Here is a 20,740-nt window from a genome sequence, read left to right as displayed (position 1 = left end):
CATAGCCACCCAAAGGACTGTGTTTCATTTCCTCTAACAGACCCTGTCCACCAGTTATGTTGCCCTCAACAAATTACTACAGCAACATATAAAAATATCTATCATACATTTATACACACGTACACACCTTCTAAAGCACTGTCAGGACACAGACTAGGCTTTCCCACAACTGGGGTTTCTCAGGTGCCATTTAAAAATGATCACTGGTTTGTCTTACAGGACTTTCAATGGGCTTGGGCTGGCCCTGAGCCCAAGTTTCCTAGAGAGGAATTAGGGTGATGAAAGGGAGCAGCATATTCAGATTGAGGTGGCCATACTTTGAAGATCATAAAGGAAGGGGACTAGGAGGTGCTAGGCTAAGCAGGAGATGGCACATGGGAAGCCACTGCTTTCACCAGAAGCATTTGAAGCACTCAGGAGCCACAGTGTAGATGAATGCTCAGCAGAACGGCAGCCGGGCTAAACTGGCCCCAGGGAAGCATGGATCTGGGAGTTGTGCTGAGCCCCACTGGCCCTCAGGGCACTGCTGTCACTTATGGGCTTTGGAAAGGGCTGAGGAGCTCCTGTGTGGGGATCAGGGGTCCCATCTCTAGGAAGCAGGGTCCTGTGTCCCCTGAGCTGACTGTCTGAGGGCAGGCATTGGAGCGAGGACTGGCCATGGCCGGTTCCCAGGTCAGTGAGGTGCGCAGAAGCAGTGTCAGGAGCTCCTCTACAGATCAGTGCTGGGCTGAGCAGCCCCTGGCGGGTGGTGTTCCTCAGCCACAGGAGAAGCTGTCTGCCCTTTATCCTCCTCCACTGGGAAGAGGATGGGACCCTCTGGCAGGTGTGGAGGACTGGGTTCCAGGTCTCCTCAGCAGATGGGATTTGCACCAAAGGGGGGCAGCCCAGTCGTCCTGCTGTTTGAAGGACCTCCGGTGGCTCCTTTTCTTCCATGGCTCCTGGAAGGCAAGGGTCATAAGACTGGGGTGCATGGCAGCGCCCTTACGTACTTCACTTGGAGACAGAAATACAACAAGGTGAGAACTTGGTATCAGGTTCTGCTGGTGGCTCCCTGAGCTACAGTGAGCACTGGTGGGGGCTGAGCCAGGAGCTCAGCAAGAGCCTGTCAGAAGGATGAGCCCAGGGGAGGGGGTGTAGACCTGAGGAGCCCCTGGTACCAGGTGAGAGGGAAGCTTCCCCACCACCACAGGCAGGTGACAGCCCCACTCAGAGCCACTGCACATGAGATGCTCAGATCCCACACTCCCTCTTCATGGGCCAGTCCACTCCCCAGTTCACTTGGAGCAAAATGATGGCTTCTGTGACTTCCCGGGAACCGAAGCGCTTAGTATGAAACATGCCCATGAAGAAATAGCCTGTTGTAGGAAGGAGAGGACATGACGCAGGGAAGTCCCCTGCTCAGTTCATGTCCCATGTACTTAATGTGGAGAGGGAGAGGCCCCTTCAGCAGGGAGCTCCAACAGCCCCTAGTGCCACCTCTTACAGATGGATGGGCCAAGGCCACAGGGCCAGCTAGTGACAAGCCTGGGATTGGAACGCAGGCCTCAGGCCCTTCCCATTGGTCTCTGGGAAGTGTGGAGGAAACTTTCAAACATGGGGAAGCCAGTGGGTGTGTGGGGCTGTTGGATTACCTTTGCTGGAACAGGAATAAGGCTTTACAGAGGCCATCTTGTATGTGTTCTTCTAAAGAGGCTCAGGAAAGAAAGGAATCATCAGAGAAGAACAAAAGAATTAGAAAAAAAAAAGGGGGAGAGGGTGAAGTCATGGCCCAACCCATTTTCACGCCATGGGATCAATATTCTCTCAGGCAACATAAGGAACATTCCTAGGAAAAGGTCCAATTGCTTATGGCAAAACTTTAATGTCCAGTGAAGGGTTTAGTTTCTTTTCCTATTCTTTTTTAAGGAATCTCCATGGCTAGCGTGGAGCCCAACATAGGGCTTGAAGCCACAACCAGGAGATCAAGACCTGAGCCAAGATCAAGTCAGATGCTCAACTGCCTGAGCCACCCAGGTTCCCCTAAAGGTTTAGTTTCTGATTTACAAGCCATTTGGTACACTTCAGCTTACTTGCTAGGGATTAGGTTAGTATTTCAAGTAAATGTACATAATACCTGCCATATACATAAAATGTTTCCCTTCAAGTTTCATTTCTTTTATTATCAAATTTTCTTTTAGGTCAAGAAGACCCAACAGTTTTCTTTGAAAAAAGAAAGACCAAGACTGAATGGCTATTCTCTTCCAATAGAATGTGCAACAGAATCAACCAATTTGATGGCATCTCCAGTTTATTTTTTTATGAAGTGAAAAGGGCTACAGGAAACACTAGAGCTGGCCCCAGAGCCCCTTTCCTAGAAGCTAATTCAGAGGCATACTCCCCATGTCCTCTGATCTTGGGAATCAACTCACTTACTTTCCTCGGACTCCTGACTTGGCCTAGAGGAGGGAAGAAGTGCGGTGAGGAAAGAAGAGGGTCACGATGTCATTGGGAGATGAGATGGCAGGGAAGGGACTGGGGTGGGAGAGGTGATGGGGAGCGAAGCTAGAAGGACATTTAGTGCAGACCTGAGTCCTAGGAATGGACTGAAATCTCCTGAAAGGTCAGAGTGGGTCGGGGATCATCTGCAGACTCTGGAGACAGGTGGGGATGGATTTGGGCTGGGTTCTGTGGCTCTGGCAGGTGCAGTGGTGTCCTTACCTCCAAATTAGTCCTTGCCTTCTTCAAAACATCATGTGTCCTGGTCACTAAAACAACAAAACAGCCCAATAGGTAGAAGTGACCATCTGGGGCCATAATTGCTTAGTGTGTTCCAAAGGGTCTCTTTCTGGCAGCTCAGATCAGGGTGTCCTGCTGCCCCCATGCACCCCTCCCTCCACATCCCCAATTACTCATGGCACAGGAGGTTTGGGGACATCACACAGTGGTCTGCAGCCCTCCTCCCCACCCCACCCAGTCTGTCTGGTCCTGGTCCATCGGCAGCACAAGTGGGGAGCCTGGAAGTCCTCCTGCCCCTACCTTTCCTCTCTCATCCCCTGGCTCAGGGGCACCCACACTGATTGAAGATGAACTGCTCCATGCTCTCCTTCTGCTGGTTGGCGGTCTTCAGATGCTCCACTGTGCTCTGAAGGACACTCTCCTGTTTGGACAGTCTGGTTCTCAGTTCCAGAAGTTCCCTTTGCAGGGACTGTCCCTGGGGGAGGGAAATAGGCTCTCTGTCACAGGTCAGAAGGCCTCAAGAACCTGACGCTTTGTGGCTCTTGAAAATCAAAAGCAGGATTCTACAATCCTCTCAATGATTTTTGGACTGGAGTCCCTCCACGAGAGCCCCTAGAAGGCTCCAGCTGAGGCCAGCTTAGACTGAGGGTGCTAGGTCAGCACACTGAGACCCAGGTGCAGATGGAAACAGGCCTCCATTCCTGTGGCTGTAGGTGTCCTGATCCCCGGGCAGTGCCAGGACTCCCAGCAGTGGACCAAGAACGCTCATTCAGTGCTGACATCAGTTCTAGTACCAGGGCCTCATGGATAAGACTTGCTAGCTGGGCGTGTTTTGCCTGGGGAGACAGTGTGCGATTCTGTAAATCTTTGGCGCAAATTCAAGATGGCAGAACACCCTCTGCCTCAGAACCGGCTTAGTTGGGGCCCATAAGGTTTTAGTGCTTTAATCTGGCCTCAGGCTCCTAGGCAGGGCTGGTAGGGGGAGATGGAGAAAATTTGCTGTCCACACTCCCCCTGACCAGAGTCCAGGCCTTATATCTGAGAGCACCTGGTGGTGGGGCGGCTGACTCTGGGGATAAGAAAAGCTGTGTGTGGGATGCAGTGGGTGGCTCTAGGAAGCTGCTTATCTCTTGGTGACATTCTGTGGGGATGGCCCGGGGAAAGGAAGTGTCAACATTTTCACAGGTCCCTACATTTTTCGGCTGAGCTAAGTTCAGAAAGTGAAAGAACCCAAACACTCCTGGTTGCCGGGGTCCTCACGTGTCTGCCCTCTTCATATTCTGTCCTTCCCTCTTTGCTGGCGGTGGGAGGAGAAGGGATGTTGTAGGACCTACCCTGCCAGCTGCCACCATGGATGACAGGTCTTCCCTTGGGAACCCTCCCCTAAGGCACCCCTGTCTCAACTGTCCAGCTCCTGACCTTTAGGACTTGGGAACTGAGGAGGCAGAATGGCATTTGAGGCAGAAGCGATGAAGGAGGCTGCCACTCACTGTGCTGTCAGACAGGACAGGGCTGGGGGAGCTGGGCAGGGCCGCTCGCCAGAACATGGTGAGGAGGGAGGCCGACTCGTCCAGGGTGTGCTGCAGGGCCTGGGCGCTGCTCCCAAGTTCATGGGTGCCTTTGTTGCCCGGCACCTTTGAGAAAGTAGAGATTGCCCTGGGCACCAGACTGAGAGATCATTCCCTTCCCCCTGCTCTGGCTCCCTCAGCACAGGGCTCAGGTTTCCCTCAAGAGTGAGGCACAAGCATGGGCCTGCTTGAACGTGTGAAACCGTTTTTAAACCTGGAAGCCCTGGATCTCCATTTCAGCAGTGACCCCCAACTTGTAAGAATCACTAGATTCTGACTTCTCTCATACTCTCTGTAAGCTGCTAGTCCTGCTTTGTGCTCTTGGCTCTAAGGTCCCTGATTTTTGCTTTGGCACCCCCATGTGTATCTCTAAATCATACCTCTGCTTCAACTGGGCTGAACCATTTGTAGCTCCAAGGACTGTGATGCCATTCCCTTTACCTGGGATGCTATCCTCCACCACCCAGAGAAGCTGTGTATCTCACCAGTGGTTCCTCTAGGACCCTGTGACTTTCCTTGCCTGGACCAAGGACCCCTTCTGTGTTTGCACCCTCCCAACTCAGAGGATGGCTTCCGACACTGAGCCCAGATCCTCTGTTGTCCTTATTTACTTGGATATGTGGCCCTCTCTCTGGAGTGGAGGCTCTTGCAGACAGGGCTGTCCCCACACATCCATGCACCTCCAGTGCCTCAAATGAACAGTACTTGGTCTCTGAACAGGGAAGCACTCTGAGAAGGTGCGCTGCCTGCTTCCCTGCCCTGCTCAGTCTGCCCAGAGAAGTCCCATGGCTGCCAGGCTTTGCCCCTTCCACAACATGTGGCCCATGCGGATGCAAATCCTGAATTTCCAGCCGCCTGATTAAGTGCTTTTACTCTTCTGATCAAGGACCGTATGCCAGGGTGACTGGACCAGATAATAAGCAAGGAAAGGGTGCTCAGTAGAGCACGACACATAAGCCAATACTCAGCAAATCCCCTACAGATGAGGATGACAATTCTGACTCTTCTGTGTTTATGAGAGGAAACGTCAGTCAGGGCAGAGTGTATAGTGAAAACAGGAGATGGAGAAGAAAAGCCCAGCTGGGTGTAAGCAGAAGATGTAGACTCAGCTATGGGAGATATGCAGTGGGAGAAGGAGCTAAGATCAGAAGGAGAAAGGGCACAAGGAAAAGGAGAACTTAAGACCTACTGTGTGATTACCTCTGTGCCCTGAGTTTCAAGGCCAGGGAAGGTGCAGGCTGATCTCACAAGAGCTGCTATCTTTTTTTTTTTCCCTCCATGTGGCACATTTTATTTCTTTATTTTTTTCATCTGTTTTTATTTATTTATTTAAAAAATTTTTTTAAAATTTATTTTCAGGAGCTGCTATCTTTTTGACCAGCAGTTTGTTCTCCCCTACCTGCTGTCTTATGGCACTGTAGTCATCAATGTGGCCAAAGACATGCCAGCCATGCTTATTGGCAAAGGAGCCATCAGTAGCTTCATCTTCCTGCTTGGGAGGTTTCTTCATCACTGGAGAAGCATCCAAATTCAGCTCTGAAAAACAAAACCCCAACAACATAGAATTCACAGTGATAAGCATATCCTCAGTCCACTTCATTCTAAAATAGACATCAAGGAGTGAAAGAGGCCAGGAATAGGAAAGGCACTCTGGGAAAAGTACAGCAAGGTGTGAAGTCCATAGATTTCTGGGTTCTATGTTTTTATGATCTTTCTTACATCATCTCATAATGATCAAATTGCCAGGAGGAAAAATTTTATCCTTATTGACAAATGAAATATCCAGGACAAATATTATTTTAATAAAAATTTTAAATTTCCAGTTAAGAAGACAGACAAACTAAGGGTTCTGGAAGGGAGGGAGGTGAGGGGTTGGGAGGGCCTGGTGGTAGATATTAAGGAAGGCATGTATTGCATGGAGCACTGAGTGTGGTGCATAAATAATGAATCTTGGAACACTGAAAAAATAAAATAAAAATAAAAATAAATAAATTTAAAAATAAACCCATTTAAAAAAAGAAGACACAAAGAAATTAAGCTAGACACAGAGAGCATTTTCAAGGATGGAGAGATCACCATGCAGTGAAGCACAACAGAGCAATAGGAAAACCACAGGAGGAAGAATAATGGCAAAACAGATGGCCACAGAAGGTGCAATGAGTAGGACTAAAGACTTTGGGACCCAAGAAGAAAAATCTCTACATTCAGGTAATGTACCCATTAGTAACCAAAGGCTACTTGTATTGGGAATTTTCCATCATCAATCCCTGAATCCTTCCATTTCCATATTTACCATTCGTCCTCTTGAAAATGGTGGTCTCTGAGCCAGTAGTGGCAGCAGAAAGGCAGGGAATGTGAATGCTGGGGAGTTCATACCAACCTTTCGGACTGGAGGGAAGCAATGGAGTCTAGGGCATAAAGACAACAACTATTTTCAGGAACCCTGAACCAAACCCAAGCACAGCCTAGTTGTCACCAGCAGAGACCTAAGGCAGCGTGGTTGGTTCTCATTACACCCCAACTGTGACGGTAAGCAACAGCAAACAAATCCCTTAGTTTGGAACAAGAACATGTCCCTTTAATGGAAGCGAGCTCCATGAGAAGCGACTTCTGGTTTGAAAGATTATTAGGAGCATTTTTCTAGCCTGCGTTTTGAAAATAATTATGTGTGCAATTTTTAGTACACTGCCTTGTAACTAAACCTATGATGCAGAGGCAGGCAGAATAAGACATTACAGGAACCCCAACTGTCTTAATCTTAAAGACCCACTAAAGGGAAAAACAGTCTTAGCTTGACAAAAGCCAGGCCTCCAGGATCCCATGAGTCTTCTTTAGCATATTAAAGTCCTTTTGGAAACTTTCCTTCACCTGTACCTCCCCCAATTCTAAAGTATATAATCAATGGCTCCTCCCAAACTCAGTGCCACTCTTTCTGCCCATTGGTCCTGTCCCCATGCTATCGTAAAACACCTTTTTGCATGAAGAGGTCTCAAGAATTCTTTCTTGAGCTCTGAGTCCCAATATTTCCACATCAGATATGTGTAGTATATGTGTCAAAAATACTGAATCAAAGTATGAATGGACTTGTGGGCAATTAAACTAGCATTCCAATCACCATTCTGATGAGTTAGTGATAGGAAAAATGTGGCAGGATGAGAAGAGTAGAGACAGAAGGCATGGAAGGTTAGAGATGCCCTCCTGGAGACCAGGTAGCAATCCTACAGTGGAAGAATTGGAAAATATCAGAGAAGGCAGAAAATCCTGCTCAGGACTTGGCCTAGAACCAGCTCTCCAGCTCAGGCCACTGTGGGTAAGGAGCAGGCACAGTGTCCGAGTCACTGGGGCTGAGTCCTGCCTGGGGTCATGGGGATGCAGTAACAGAGGAAGTCTGGCCAGGAGGGCAGAGTGGGGAGTTATAACTGAACACTACAACCATCACGGCTCCCCAGGGGGAGCCAGGCATTCACCTATTGTGGCCGAGCAGTTACTATGGGACATAGTCCATGTGACACTTTCTCATCTAATGGCCACACCACAGGATCTTGGAAGTGTCACCTTCATTTGACAGGTCAGTGCCTAATTAGTGAAAATTTAGCAGGACTGGTGGTGGGGGGGAAGCTAAGGATTAACATGCCCCAGGAAGAGCAGGCAGGAACGTGTCTGAAAGCTCATCTTTAGAGAATCCTGAGCAGAAATGGCTCCTACTGAAATAAAATTGAAAATAGGGTCCTGGAGGTGAGAGAAGATGGCTAATTAAAAAAAGAAAAGAATAAGTTGAAATGAGTGTGTCAAGATGGAGGGCAACAGTACTAACATTCAGACTGAAGCTAGGCGAAGGGGGCTGGATGAAGCACATTGAGAAGAGAGGGAGAGAGCAGGCAAGGCAGTATCTGGAAGGGCAGACGCGGAGGGGAGGGGAGGAGATGACTGCCACTGGGAATAAAGGGAGCTATCATCCCCTTGCTTTCCACAACCAGCATTGCCTGCGGGACGGGAATGGTTTCCCCTCAGCTGAGCTCCCCTCCAATCAGGGAATGGGAATCTGGAAGGCAAGCGATACGGAGACAGACGCTGGTGAGGAGGAAGGACGTGAGGAGGAAGGCCAGCAGCTGGAAATAAAAACATCCAGTTCGAATCCTGGGTCGGGTCTTAGCTGGTTAATGTCTCAATCTCAAAGTTTTCCCACATTGAAATATGAAAGTAAAACCTCCCTTACCTCAGATGAAACAGTTTGGAAAATTGTTTGAAAACTTGTGGTAAATTTTAAAGCACTCCACAAGTACAAGGAATAGATATTAACTCACAAGCTATTAACTATTGAGCGATGCATACCGTGTCAGGCACTTATAAATTATTGCACTGAAGGCTTAATTACCATATTACCATATAACATACATATGATTGTCCATAAGATACATATGATTATTGTCCTCACCCTGAAGATGAGGAAAGTAAGGCTTCAGTACCTGGGGACTTCAAACACCTTGCCCAAGGCAAGCAACCTGTACCTGCAAACTCGGAATCTGGGGCCTGAGCCAGCTGGGACCCTCAATCCCACCCACTCACCCAAGACTGGAGATTGAAGCAACTCTGATTTCACCTGGACCCTAAGGAGTGTGGAATAGGGAAGATCTTCCACCACAGACATCCTGGCAACGGGCTTTCTGGTCCCCCTGCCCTTCCTACCTTGGAGGAGCAGTTGCTTGTTTCCAGGGTCCTCCTGGTGAGCGAGGAGGGGCTGAGGCTGGCTTTGCTCCCCCTGCCATCCAACTGCTGCTCCAGCTGCAATCTCAGACAGCTGTTCACCTGGATGCTTTGCTCCAGCTGCCCTCACAAAGCTCGGATCTCTGCCACCAGGTGGCACAGTCCACTGCTCAAAGGGGCCTGGAGACAGGCATCCCAGGTGGGAGCTGAAAGAAGAGAGAGAGAAGGGGTCTGGTGGCTCAGATCCAAGCTTTTCCAAGCATTTGTCAGAAAACTCCTTCGGGGCATTCCTTTCTACTCAGGACCCTTTCCTCTTAGGGCCCCAGGAGGCCATGCATTTGGTATGGAGCTGCCTCCTTTTCCTGCGTGGGTTTCAGCATTCACTGAGTGAGATACTGCACACCAGAACTGCCTTGAGACTCACGTGACCCACCTGCATCTGGAGAGCCTTACATGAGCATAATCTGGACTTTGCTCAACTTTTCTCTGGCCCCCTAGGCAGACAGAGTTGGATTCTTATCTACCTACTTTTAAGGATGTCTTGGCTGGATCTTGCACATGTCACCAACCTCTGGGCTTTTACATGAGAGAACTACTTTGTTCTTACTGGGAGCCCCAGACCTGGCTGAGGCAGAACTCTGTAGCTTTCCAGAGCTCTACCACTCCCAGTGTAAGGACCTCTTCAGAATCCTAAGCAAGGGCATGGAGCTTATGAGGGAGGTGAGGAGGGAGAAAACATATCTTTCAGCCCTTTCTTGGAATTGCCACAAAGTTCATCGTAGATCTGTAGCTCTGAGTGGAGGGAATGCAAGAGCTGCTGTTTCTCCTCACACTGCTGCTGCAGGAGGGCGAGCTTGTGCTGCAGCCTGCACGGGGGAGGCAAGGGCCCGCTGAGAACCTGGTGCCCCTTGGCCCCTCCAGGCCACCTGTCATCCAGCCTTTGCATCATGGAGCTTTAGCCCTAGATGTCAACCCAGGGGTCATGAAGACCATTACTTTTACTTTATGGATGTGGAAACAGAGGCTCTGAGAGGTGAAGTAACTTCGCTTTATGTCATGCCATTAGCTACGTTAGTTGGGAGCAGACATGCAAGCTCTGCATTCTCCTGCCCCTATAGTGCTCTATTCCCAGTGATAGGCAGTCATAGGGTTTATGTCAGGGATGCCCATGATGACTGGTGGGGATGCTTCCTACATTACAGTGAGACTAATATCCTTAAACTAATAGGAAGGATGAGAACATTTTTTTTTTTTTCTCCAGGATCTGATATGCTGAACGCCTCCCCCCTTTTTTTAAAAGACTGATCTGAGAGAGACAGAGATTACTTGCCTGCAAGCAGTAGGAGGAGCAGAAGAGGAGGGAGAGGAGGAGGGAAAGAATCCCAAACAGACTCCAAGCTGAGCACCAAACCCAGCACAGGGCTCATTCTCATGACCCCGAGATCATAAACTGAGCCAAAATCAACAGCCGGACACTTAACCAACAGAACACCCAGGTGCCCCTGATATGCTGAGCCTTCTAAAATAGGGTTTTACTCTCCCAAATTTGGAGTGAAAAGGCATTCTCAGATAAGTCCTTCCTTCTGCTCAAATTCATCCATAAATCAGGAATAGCAGAGGGGAACTGAGCACCCCCAAAGGCTCCAATACCTGTCTTGCCAATATCCAATTAAATCTGAAAACAGGGCCCCTTTCCTTCTTATTGGGCTCTCCCTTACCTGGAGTCTTTCTCCTGGAGGGACAGGCGTTCCTCCTGGAAATGCAAGATCTCCTGTTGCTTCTCCTTCAAGTCTTCCAGAAGCTGCTGCTGTTCCCCCTTTTGGCGCTCCAGCTCCATCTCCAGCTCTTGAAGCCGGGATCAGGAGGACAGCAGGGCCTCTTTCAGGCGTTCCGTCTCCTGGGAGTGCTCTGGGGAGCAGAACACAGGACGACTTACACTGTGGGGGCAGAGGCTGGCAGGACAAGGAGCCCAAGCTCCTCCATCCTGATGCATAGAACTAAGGCAACGGGAATGCAAGCTGATGCCACATCTGCTTAGAGAAGCAGAGGGTGTCAGCTCATTACATCCACACACCCTGGGGAATGTGGAGTCTCCATCTTTACAATGCCCTTGATCTTCTGATTTCATAAGGTCTACCCTGCTATTAGAGAAAACGCTGCGGTTTCTTTCTTTCCTCCTTTCCTTCATTCCTTCTTCTGTTCCTTTCTCCCTCCCTTTTGAAAATTTATTTATTTGAGAGAGAGAGATAGAGCAGGAGCAGCAGGGAGGAAACAGAGGGAGAGGGAGACACAGACTCCTCTCCCTGCTGAGCAGGGGGCTCCATCCCAGGACCCTGGGATCATGATCTTAGCCAAAGGCAGGCGCTTAACCAACTGAGCCACCCAGGTGCCCCAAAAGCTGTGGCTTCTCCCCCCCCCCAATTCTATTTATTTATTTGACAGAAATCACAAGTAGGCAGAGAAGCAGGCAGAGAGAAAGGGGGAAGCAGGCTCCCCACTGAGTAAATAACCTGATGTGGGGCTTGATCCCAGGACCCTGGGGTCATGACCTGAGGCCAAGGCAGAGGTCTTAACCCACTGAGCCACCCAGGAGCCCCAAATGCTGTGGTTTCTAATGCTCACTATTTTCTAAGTTCACACACCCTCTCTGTGATAATCCGTTCTTTAATTTTGCTAAAGAGCAACATCAAGACTTATTGTCTACAGTTTTTAGAATATATTATATTCGTCAATTTGCAAATGGGCACATCTGTCCTTTTCTGGTCTTGTGGAATCTCAATTACCTGCATGATTTCCCAGAGACTAAGGACAGGGACTCTGAGAACCAGGCTGCAGGAGCTGTCAGTCTACCAGGGGGAAGTCCCTGGGCCTGGCTGACCGTGCTTGTTCACATCTTAGTGACTTCTCCCCACTGAGGTCTGTGCTAGCCTGTCCCAGCATGCAACGGTGGTTTAGCAGTTGTGTCTTCTCTCTTCTCTGTGACGTCTCATTACTTCCCCATCAGTGACCTCTCCCCTCACATCTTCCTGCTCTGAAGAAACAGATTCAGAAACATCACTTGCTATCTCTTCCCGTTCCACAACATTCTAAGCTTGATCCTTTAGGAAAGTATTAGTCTTTCATGACTATTCAATAAATATTTGCAGGTAAATATAATTTTTATTGACCATATATTGATTTGATCAGGTCAATTGACACGAAGGTCAGCTGTCCCCCAAGTCACAGAGTAAGTGATGCCCCATCTCCCTTAGATGCCCATTGAATAGTGTTGGGAATGCTCTGGAGGACATCTGGCTGTTACTTCCAGGCACAGAGTCCTGAGGATTACTGAGAAGAGAGGGGCCTGGACTGGATGAATGAGGGGAAGTAGTGAGGAGACGGGGATGGCAGCTCAGTACCAGGAGAGACACATGAGGCTGCAGTAAAGTCTGGACAGGGAGAACAGACACCTAACTGGTATCCAGTTCATAACTAATGACTGAGTATCTGAGTATCTGTGGGTTGCACAGAGGTGGTGGGTTTCTTAGAGCTATCTTTGTCTCTAGCACCTTGGAGTGTGAGGGCCCACAGTTGGGACCTCTCAGGAAGTAGCCCCTTCTAGACTGAGAACCACATGGGACTTTGGGTTGGAGGATCTGGTTAGCTGTTATCTCCACCTTCTTCTCTTGGCTTTAAAAGGTGATTGGTGTGGCCAGGAGGAAAGGGACCAGGAAGGAGCGCAGTGTGTGGCTTTTACCACCCACCTCTAGAAACATGACTCAGCTGAGCCTGAAGGCTTCAGTTTTCTTCCTTAAGGACTCTGTTCTCATTGTAGAGCTGAGGTGTGGTTTCCAGGCTGGGGCTATAGAAACTGGAGGTAGATCCTGTTCCAGAAAGTGTAAGCAGACATGTTACACATTAGGGTAACAGATACTTTCCAGAAACTACCCATTCTGTCCCTCCAAAAATACTGTCCCAACCCAGCAGGAGTGCCTGGACTCCAAGCCTGGCGGGCCAAGTGCCTGGTTTCTGTGCGGACCCCACCATGTGCCCTAGCTGCAGCTGCTCCAGAGGCTCTTGTCCCCGCAGGAGCCCCCTTGGGGCTGGGGGCAGGACAAGGGCATGTAGAAGGAATGGCCTCCAAGGGACCCCAGCCTGAGAGGAGAGTGTTGGGAGAATGGCCACCTTGGTGAGTGGTTGCTGGAGGGCACCCGCTGAGTGGGCTCCACCACGTGCCAATCCCATGACAAGGTGGAGAGGTCAGCAGGCACATATATGAGCAGACTAAGGACGGGCTGGGAAGTCAGATGTCCTGCAGACATGCCTTGCTAGTTCTGCCAGATGGAAAGTTCTCTCTTAGCTCTAAGTGAGGATAAGAGCACCTGCCCACCCCCCCTCCCCCATGCCTTGCCAGACTGTTTGGAAGGAGCAAGTAGAGGAAAATCGAGCACATGCTTTGGAAAGTGTAAAGCCCAGTCTCCAGAGGCTCCCCAATCGTGGCAGCGTGGGCAGCTCTGGGCCTCTCCTACCGCTCCCACGGGCTGCACAGCTGAGCCAGTGTTCAAGTGGATCCCACAGCCAGTCATTGATGCAGATGGACTCCTCCAGGCGCTGGTACAGGTTCCCGATCTCTCCAAGATGTTCCTCAAGCAGGTCAGCCCCTGCAGCCATCCCATCAGGACCGGGGAGAGGTGCAAGATGAGGAATCCTGGTCACCAGGGGGGCCCAGGTGGAAGTGGGGCACAGCCAGTGGTTCCTCAGCAGGATCCCTAAACATCCCCACCCTTCCACCAACTGCATTTTCTCACATGGGCACTCAGGAGCACAGCAACTTTGCTTAAAGAGGAAACAGGCTGTCAAACCCAGGACAGACCATGTGAAGCATGCCCCAGGGGCCTCCTCCTACATGCAGTTAAGTGTGAGGAAGTTTCAAGACTATTTATTTGAGACACACACACACACACACACACACACACACACACACACACACAGTCAATGAGAAGGTGGGGGGCACAAGGAGAGGGAGAAGCAGACTTTCCACTGGGCAGGGAGCCCTCGATGCGGGGCTCGATCCCAGGACCCTGAGATCATGACCTGAGCTGAAGGCAGACACTTAACCAGCTGAGCCACCCAGGTGCCCCAAAATATGAGGGAGTTTTAAATGTAAGTGTATGGTGACCAGTGTAACCGGTGAGGGTGAGGGAGTTCCACATGGTTTAGAAAAATAACTGAAGTGTCGGGAAATGTGTGGTGAGCTGAGTGTGACTTTCTCTCCTGAGTGTGTTAGGGAAGACTTCACTCTAGCCTGATATCATTCTTATGGTTACTTGATGAAGTATTCTTTAATGAGGCATCAAGCCCTTCCTCCAGCCTCAGAGAGGAGGCATAATGTAGAAGTCCATGGATATAAACTTCTCCTGTGTGGTTAAGGACATGAACGTGAGAGCACAAGGTGTGTCGCTGACTCTCCTAGTTCCCCAAATAGCACTGAGGCCATGGGCAGGGAGGCTGAAGTGGGGCACTTAGGAAGGTCCAGCACAGATAGGACCCTTAAATTTGACCCCCACTCTGTGAGCCAGGGACTAGAGAAATGAAAAATGCCCCTGTCCAGCTAGAAGACTCTAAATGAGATTTCATTTCACAGACCTACCTGTTTGGCTTTATGTTTTTTACCTGGGGGTTTGGAGTTAAGCTGACACACAGAGGATCCTGAGCACAGGTCGCCTGATACACTCCCTTTCTTTTTCTTTTTCTTTTTTTAATTTATTTTTTAGTTTATTTTTGGCATAACAGTATTCATTATTTTTTCACCACACCCAGTGCTCCATGCAATCTGTGCCCTCGATAATACCCACCAACTGGTACCCCGACCTCCCACCCCCCCGCCCCTTCAAACCCCTCAGATTGTTTTTTAGAGTCCATAGTCTCTCATAGTTCACTTCCCCTTCCAATTTCCCCCATCTCCCTTCTCCTCTGTAACTCCCCATGTCCTCCATGCTATTTGTTATGCTCCACAAATAAGTGAAACCATATGAAGAGATTATGCTGAGTGAAATCAGTCAAGCAGAGAGAGTCAATTATTATATGGATAAACTCCCTTTCTGAGGCCTCACCACATCCCACTGGCTGCCGCTGCCCAGATAGCCGGGCTCCAGGATTTTGCCCAGTTCTGGGCCGCCCCTCAGTGGAGAGTGGGGCTGGGCGGGGTTGAGATAGTGAGAAGAGCTGGCTTCTAAATGGTTGCTTGGCAGTGCAGATGGGGAAGCAGAATGCACGGTGCTGACACCTGGGCAGAAAGAAACCAGAGTGAGGAAGAGAGGATTGGAAGGGAAGGACCAGCAAGGAAGTGTGGGGTTGCTAAGAGTGGACACTAAAGGGGACATGTGCGATGTCAGAAATCCCAGTCCATTGTGGAATACCAGTTAGATGAAGACCATAACCTAGAAGCCATAACTTTCACCTCATGTGTTTGCTGGCATGAGACACCAAGAGGCGGAGGATGGACAAAGTATGTGGAAGTCACCAGTGTACACAAAGGAAAAGTCAAGAGGCTGCACTCCTGGCTTCTAATATAATTCCTCACGATACAGTCCAGGAAAGTTCTGGAAGGAGAACTCAGTCCCAAAGTTGGAGGAAATAGCACATTCTTATTCATAGATGTGTTCAATGCTAGCATCCACAGAGTGATGTGGGACCTTTTATTTAACATAGACTGATGCTCTCATAAATCTTAGGAAATCATGGGCTTTCCCCTGCGCCAATTCGTCTTTGCTTCTATGTGAAAAGAAGTCCAGGCTGTGGGAGAGACAGAGAGAGGTGGGCAGGTCTGTAGTTTAGGATATTCCTATTCAGAGACTGCTTTCCTTCAGGGATTATCAGCATGGGCAGCATAGTAAGCAGGTAACTTGACCTAAGCAAAGAGGAAGAGGTCATCATTCCCTCCAACCAAGCCAAACTCCTCAGAGGGGATAATGCAATTGGCTACTTGTCAATTTTTATCTCCATTTGTAACTGGTTCTCAAATTTATCTACACACTACAGTCACTTCGGAAAATGTAAACAAGCATATACTGATGCCTGGACCTCCCAGAGATTTTGCCTTAACTTGGGATACAGCTTGGGCACTGGGTGTTTTTTTTTTTTTTTTTTAAGATTTTATTTATTTATTTGACAGAGAGAAAGATCACAAGTAGGCGGAGAGTCAGGCAGAGAGAGAGGAGGAAGCAGGCTCCCGCTGAGCAAAGAGCCTGATGCGGGGCTCGATCCCAGGACACTGAGATCATGACCTGAGCCGAAGGCAGCGGCTTAATCCACTGAGCCACCCAGGCGCCCCTGGGCACTGGGTGTTTTAAAACCATCCCAGGTGATTCTAATGGCAGCAAAATTTGAGAAGTACCCATCATGGGTCTCTCCTTCCTCAATATGCAAAATAATAGATGTTCATTAGGATCACTGGGGGATAAACTGTGTCAGCATTTGAATCTTTTTTTTTTAATGAGCACTTTTTATTTTTTTAAAGATTTTATTTATTTATTTGACAGAGAGAAATCACAAGTAAGCAGAGAGGCAGGCAGAGAGAGGAGGAAGCAGGCTCCCTGCGGAGCAGAGTGCCCAACGCGGGGCTCGATCCCAGGACCCTGGGATCATGACCTGAGCTGAAGGCAGAGGCTTTAACCCACTGAGCCACCCAGATGGCCCTGAATCTTTTATTTTTTTAAAGTAGGCTTCATGTCCAGTGTGCAGCCCAATGTGGGGCTTGAACTCATCACCCTGAGATCAAGACTTGAGCTGAGATCTAGAGTCAGATGCCTAACTCACTGAGAGTCACTGAGCTACCCACGTGACCCTCAACATCTAGATTTTAGTTGGGATTTGTAAAGATGTGATTTCCTGCCTCTTTTACACCCCCTTTCTCCCCAGGCCAACACAAGGAAAAGGGGGAAATCAGGGGTAGTTGACAGCTTACTTTTTAACCAAGGCTGTAGAAGAGTTCAAGTCTATCAGTAACAGGGATCAGCTGTTCCTGGTTGCCCAGGCCACACAAGAGAGAGCACATGCCCTAAACCATGCAAAGACACCAGACAGACTCTAACACAAAGAGATCTTTGCCCCACCGTGCCCCAAGAAGGCACGAGGAAGCTTGTTTTCAAGCAGACAAGGAACACTGGTAAGCTGCCATCCCTCAGAGAGGCCTGTGCTTCAGGACAGAAAAGACAGGGCTGTAATCTTGCTCACCAAAGCTGGGACCATTCAAACGGTCGATGGACCAGCCATGGTCAATGGCTCAGACTAGGTATGACTTGATCCCATCAACAGACCCTTTTTTCATGCACAGATGTCTCCTATCTCTCCTTTTGGACAAACTGACAAATACAGAAAGGTAAAGGAGAAGAAAAGTCAGCTAGAGATCTCTCTTGCCATTTTGATATGGGACAAAATTGTTTTCCATCAACTGTTGGTTCCAGATCTGCTAAAATGTCAAATTCTAGATCAGAGGTTCTGATGAACTGTCTACTGATCTCTAAAGAGACAGAGAAAAGATTGTTTCAAGGGTCTTCCAGAATTTTTTGAGCTTAGCTCTGAGCAGGATGGTAACAAAACCATCCTAGACAGAAAAGGTATCATGGAAACACAGGACTGTGACCTGGATTCAAGCCCATCTCTCCCACTTACTAGTGACCTTAAACAAGTAGCTCTATTTCCCTGAGCCTTAGTTCCCTGCCTGGGCTCTACCTATCACACATGTGGTGTGAGGCTCAGGAAGACCTGGTTTGTGTTGCTGGGTTAGCCTCGACTGCTACACCTGGGTAAAGCTGTGATAAGCAGGAGGAAGTCTTTTTGATGTTACTGCCTTCAAAAAGGGAGATGTACAAACTTTCTTAAAAATGATGTTATCTTATGGTTTGTCTCCTGGGGGGAGGGGGTTTGGGAGAAGGGGGTGGGATTATGGACATTGGGGAGGGTATGTGCTTTGGTGAGTGCTGTGAAGTGTGTAAACCTGGTGATTCACAGACCTGTACCCCTGGGGATAAAAATATATGTTTATAAAAAATAAAAAATTATATATATAAAAAAAGATACCCCCCCCCCCCAAAATGATGTTATCTAATTGGTTCTGGGAATCAAACTGGGACAGAGTAGACTAAAGAGTGTGGTCACTTTCAGGATTGACATAAAAAATAAGCTGGACTAAATGACAACTGGGGCTTCAAGTATATGAATTCTCAGCTGTGGTCCTAGGTCACTGGACACTGTGCCTGGTTTCCTTTACCATCAATCTCTGGCTCATCTGGGCCTTTATTTATTTATTTATTTATTTATTGATGGCACAGAATGTGGTTTTAAGGTAACATCAAACTGATTTCTAGGTTTTTTTTTTTTTTAAAGCATTACTAGAGAGCAAATTCCTCATTTGAGGGTTTTTCTTTCTAAGCTATAAATGACCCCACACCAACAATTTTTACAATGAGTCATCCAACCCAGACATATATCAAAGCCTTTCCAAAAAAATAACCGTTATAGGCTCTGTATGGTCATCATCAATACAATCAATGATCTCTGGGAGTCAGAGGACAGAATTTACAATCAGGTATCACAGCCTGTGCTTCCAGTCTGAGCCGCCAACCTGTCACCTGTCCCAGGGTAGAAATGAACCTTGTACCCTAGGAAGGGGGGCTTTGTCACCTCTTCTGAATCCCTGTACTGCTACTACCCTTCACACCCTCAACCTAATGATGTCAGGAGCCAAACTTGATGAAGAGTGTGTTTCACAGCGGGAGACTATCGTAAGCATGGAAAGGACTCACTGGAAATGGCCACTTTGTCTCGCCTATATAGGCAAGGCACAAAAGCTCTCACCTGTGCCCTGCCTGCTGACACATCACCGCTGTGTCAGGATTTCAGCAGACTTGCTGGTATCCCATACTGGCAGCAGTGGGACAGGAGCAGGTCTAGGACCTGATGAAATGATGAGACACACACACACCAGAAAGACAGCAGTGAAGGTATTTCCCCCCAAAAAAGCAAGGAGGGCCACCCGCCAGTCCCCTGCTATTGACGTGTGTACCCTAGGTCATTTTTCAAAACTCCGCCACAAAGCCAAAGCCCTGCAGGGCCACGTGGGGTGGGGCAGCCTGGCCCAAGCACATGAAGACCACAGGAAGTGCTCACTTTCTCCCAGTTGTTTCTGAAGCATCTGCAGCTCCTGCTGAGCCTCTGCCAAGGAGACCACGGGGGTCTCACAGCAGCCAAGGAGGGGAGGGCCAGTGGGGCTGAAAGGCAGGAAGCTGGGTGCTGTTGAGGGCAGTGGTGCCTGGGGAAGGCTAACCAGCGTGCGTATGGAGGGAAAGTGAAGGCCTAGAAACACAGAGTTGGGAAGAAAGGAGATACGTCATTAGAAAGAAAGGAATGGAGTATTATGCCTCCATCAGAAAGGATGAATACCCAACTTTTGTAGCAACATGGATGGGACTGGAAGAGATTATGCTGAGTGAAATAAGTCAAGCAGAGAGAGTCAATTATCATGTGGTTTCACTTATTTGTGGAGCATAACAAATAGCATGGAGGACATGGGGAGTTAGAGAGGAGAAAGGAGTTGAGGGAAATTGGAAGGGGAGATGAACCATGAGAGACTATGGACTCTGAAAAACAATCTGAGGGTTTTGAAGGGGTGGGGGGTGGGAGGTTGGGGTACCAGGTGGTGGGTATTATAGAGGGCACAGATTGCATGGAGCACTGGGTGTGGTGCAAAAATAATGAATACTGTTATGCTACAAATAAATAAAAAATAAATTAAAAAAAGAAAGAAAGAAATGGGGAAAAGATGGAGAAAATGAAACTATTTATTGTCCTGATGTCTCCTTGGGGTGCGACTATCATTCAGCATGGTGACAGCTAACAAGGTGAAGGGCCAGGGTTGCCACCCAAGAGCCAGGCTTAGCAGACCCTTCTGCCTTCTCCCTTGCTGGGGACTTCTGGCATACATATTCTATGCTCATCTTGGAAACAACCGGCTAAAGCAGGCAAGGTGGCATAGCTGTATGCCAGGCAGCTATGAGAGCCTCTCCCAACTGTTCCAGGCACAGAGGGGTCAGGATGTCCTCACACTAATGCTCCCAATCACCCCTGAGTGGGAGTCGGTCCTTGCCCCTGTGACAAGACTTCCTACACCTGGAGCTCCTCTGAGAGTATGAGGGCTCACCCTGAGGAGGGCAGAAGCGGGCTAGGACTGTGGGGAAATGTGAATTCCTCATTCGTGTCATGCAAGTCTCATGGAGACAAACCTGAGAATCTCAAGTCAACACATTCATTCACCAAAAGAAAAATCAAGGTCTTGGTAAAGTGACTCAGACACAATAGCTTGCATGCCAGTCTAGGCATTCAAATCACTTAGGAAAAATTCTTAATGTGTGCAGTTGCTTCAGGCTCTGTTCTACTAAGTCATAAACTTTGGGAGGAGGGCTTGGAAACTTGCCTTTAAAGTAGATCTCCACAGATGACCATGATGTAGTCCATCTATGGACAAGTCTTTAGGGACCCTGGGACATTCTGAAGTCTGAATCTATCTTCTCTTTCCTAAAAACAGTTATATGGCAGGAAGCCTGTGGAGGGAGCAGAAACCAAGACTGGTCTGTGGAGAATGCCTGCCGTGGAAAACAATGAGTACACTCTAATCACATCCCTTGCCCCGGGATGCTGATACACTGTCAGAGAAACACTGCGAGGACCCCCACATTGCCCAGTGACACAGGTCAGGCATCCTTCAGGTAGGCATT

The 20,740-nt window shown here is 48.7% G+C and overlaps 1 pseudogene across 1 annotated transcript in view; it reads right to left on the bottom strand.

Moving 5' to 3' along the window:
• Window positions 1-850: 850 nt before the first annotated feature.
• Window positions 851-20,740, bottom strand: part of LOC309857475 (myomegalin-like) — a 58,657-nt pseudogene continuing 38,767 nt past the window's right edge. The window contains exons 12-27 of the transcript in view: window positions 19,137-19,322; window positions 15,080-15,252; window positions 14,640-14,718; window positions 13,496-13,627; window positions 12,731-12,850; window positions 10,706-10,895; window positions 9,729-9,853; window positions 8,970-9,193; window positions 6,577-6,691; window positions 5,653-5,819; window positions 5,484-5,543; window positions 4,206-4,349; window positions 3,052-3,190; window positions 2,698-2,744; window positions 1,632-1,683; window positions 851-988 (exon numbers count right to left, since the gene is read on the bottom strand). The product of the transcript in view is annotated as a myomegalin-like (transcript). The remainder of the gene's footprint in view (window positions 989-1,631; window positions 1,684-2,697; window positions 2,745-3,051; window positions 3,191-4,205; window positions 4,350-5,483; window positions 5,544-5,652; window positions 5,820-6,576; window positions 6,692-8,969; window positions 9,194-9,728; window positions 9,854-10,705; window positions 10,896-12,730; window positions 12,851-13,495; window positions 13,628-14,639; window positions 14,719-15,079; window positions 15,253-19,136; window positions 19,323-20,740) is intronic.

Source organism: Mustela nivalis (genome assembly GCF_964662115.1).
Source record: "Mustela nivalis genome assembly, contig: HAP1_SCAFFOLD_755, whole genome shotgun sequence".
Classification (NCBI taxonomy): Eukaryota; Metazoa; Chordata; class Mammalia; order Carnivora; family Mustelidae; genus Mustela; species Mustela nivalis.
Note: the sequence above shows the minus strand (reverse complement) of the source record. Positions and strands in the feature narration are given on the sequence as shown.